Below are 3158 nucleotides of genomic sequence, written 5' to 3' on the forward strand. Positions count from 1 at the left end.
CAGCATGTAAATAATCTTTGTCTGAAGTTGATGGGTGTCAAGGGTATGCTATCATCTCCCCTACCTCCAGCATTTCAGTGGTAGCTGAGACCACTGGGTGAGACCATCCAAGAAGCATATGTAGATTCAGGAAGGCTGTGGATGTGCCCCTGAAGAAGACATACATTTACAGAGTAGGGCAAGAAAAAAGAAATGGGGAGATACAGGGGAAAAAAGAAATAGGTCAGAGACATGGTCCTGGAAACAATGTAGCATAAAGTGATTGTCAAGGGGAATGCAGAAGAGAGGTCCAGTGAGTTAATCATTGAAAAATGTCCTCTGGATTTCACAACTGGAAGGTTATTTGTAAACTCAGTAAGAGGAGTTTCAGTGGAAGGCTTGGAGCAGAAGCTAGATAGCTGCGGGTTGAGGAGTAGATGGAAAAAGTAGTGCTCTTCTGATGCAAAGGGGAAGAAAACAACTCCACGAGCCTTTTTTTTTTTTCATTTATAAAATAGATACAATAATGCCTTGCATAATAGTTGTGGGAATTAAAGAAGAATGTACACAGAGCACATTAGCATAGTACAGGAATCCAGTAGGGATTCACAAATGGTTTACCAACCATTTGTTACATTAATAATATTAACAATAAATAAATTAGGGACTTATTTGCTCTTTGCTGGCTGCACATCTTTCAATTTGGCCTCTGGACCAACAAAGAAAGGCTTTTAGTTGAAGGGATCTACTAGAAAGCAGTAGTTTAAAAGCATGGGCTCTGGAGCCAGATTGCCTAGGTTGGCATTCAGGCTATGCCACTTACTGTGTTTCTTTAGACAAGTCATTTAAACTACCTGCCTTAGTGTTCTCATCTGTAAACTGGGAACAATTATAATAATACCTAACTCAAGGCTATTGTGAGGACTAAATGAGATGGTACACTTAGAACAGGCTCTGGCACAAAGTAAGTGTACAGTAAATATTGGCTGTATATCTTTTTACTAAACCATAGTCATGAACACTTGGTGTATATTCTCCTTGATCTCAGCCCAATGGCTAAATCTGTGCCTTGACCTCTGGTCACTAGCTGCTTGTACACAATATCTCACTGCTCCCCTAGTGTCTGAGCATGTCTTGCCTTGCCTTTAGGTCTGGGGACCTAATTTGGAGTGCTTCATACATGGCCTCAATACCTGTCCCCAGTCCTACCTCTGTTCTCCCAGTATTGGCCTCCTGATTCCTTTCTCCTAAATAAAGCCATTTCTGTTCAGTTCCAGCATATCAAAAGTTAACAATATAAGCCAGTGTGTATTGGGTATCTACTATCAGCCAGGAATTGTCCTAAAGGCTTTCCACACATTATATACATTTTCATATATTGTACAACAGACTTGCAAGGTAAGATTTGATTCTTCACTTTGCAGATGAGGGCACAGAACTCAGGTAAATACACTTAACTGTAGATCACAGAGCTAGTCAGGAATGGAAACAGGAATTCTAACTAAGGTCTGCCTAAGTCCAAGTTCTTTTCACTCACCTTAACTGCCTCCTAGTTAGAACCAAAGGAATGCTCACAGTGCGTCAGAAGGGCTCAGAGGAGTGATCCAAGAGATTAGCAAAAAGACTCTAAAGTTCTCGGTAATGTAAAAATAGAATAAAAAGAGATTAGCAAAGACATTAGAGAATAGGCAGCCCTCAATATGGGCTTCCAAGGATGTACCTATCTAGATTTGGGTAGGAGAGGGAGAGATGCATTCACTGCTCAGCATTCCAACTGGAAGAATGACACGAGCAAGGCCAAGGATGGAAAGGTTGAGGGGAATACCGACTGAATTAGAGGATGAAAAGGAAAGGGTAAGTAAACAGAAAAAATGGAAAAAAGAATAAGACTCCTTTAGCTATGCTATGGATGAGGAAGGAGAGTTGTTCACCAAGCCTTGAGATCTTAAGATGGATAGTTCTATCTGGGCATGAGTCCCTGTCAAGACGACTCTGCCCAGCACTGCCATGCTCTGACAAGGCAGAAGGGCCTTGCCAATCCTTTACAAGCCAGTGCAAGTATGTCCTGGCTCAGAACACTTCAAGGGGCACTGAGAGGAATGTCATCTATCAGAGCTTTTCAATGACAGTTCTTCCAAGCCTGAGTCATGACCCAACAAGAAACTCAGACCATCCGCCTCTGTCTGGGTCATATATCATCGCATGAGGATTTCTGAAAGGCTGTGCTTCTCCTGCTAGCCCCTATCCTTGCCTGAACATCTCCAATTCTAACTTTGCCTTTCTCTTCTAACTCTGGGGTACTTTTTCTATACCACCTCATCAACTGGTTGTGATCACTTGTCTATGCAACATGCCTAAACCAAACTATCCTGTCTCCTGTTGCCTGCACTTCTGGTTAATTTCCAGTGCTTTCCACAGAGTTGGAGGATCATCCATATCTGCAGATGAATTGCTGGAAGAATGGAGCTATTAATATTTCTTATCATAAGCAGTGGGGTTTAGAAATAAGACTTTTTTCCCCATTACACTGTCTGCCACTTAAATCTGATATTTAAGTATGGAAGAAAAAGCAAGCAGATAAAAGGGCTTTATGGAGAGGTAAAGAGAGGAAGTGGGGTGGGATGGGAAGTTTGATGGCCACAGAGAAGACTCCTAAGCTCTATGTGCCCTGTAGGGCCAGGACTAGAATGAAACAAGGGAAGCAACTAGGGTGCAAAATTTGAGTGGTGCAAAATTCACTCTTAGGGTTGTGCAAGTCCAGAATAGGCCCTGGTGTCCTGGCATGGACTACATGCTCAATTACTCCATTCCAGTAACCTCCCTTGTCCTAATTAGCACAGAATAATTCCTTCTCTTTGCACCAAGATTCCTAAATATCTATGTCCTGTGTATTTAGCACATCTGACATTTAGTTGTAACTATCTCAATATTTTTTTCTTTCTAGAAGTAACAGGGAATCAAAACAGTAAAATTCCTCGTCTTAGACTGTTCTAACTCCTCTTTCCACCAAGTTTACTGCAGGTGTCATTTCTACACAATTTCGAGCTCCGATTCTCAGGGCTCCTGCATCCTCTTTTAATTTCCTCTAGACATGCTTCAGTTGTTCAACTCCTCTCTAATGTTTATCATCTGGTCATCAGAAACTTAACCTTCCTTGATCTCCGTTGTTTTCTTAGGGA

Source organism: Microcebus murinus, chromosome 1, assembly GCF_040939455.1.
Source record: "Microcebus murinus isolate Inina chromosome 1, M.murinus_Inina_mat1.0, whole genome shotgun sequence".
Taxonomy (NCBI): domain Eukaryota; kingdom Metazoa; phylum Chordata; class Mammalia; order Primates; family Cheirogaleidae; genus Microcebus; species Microcebus murinus.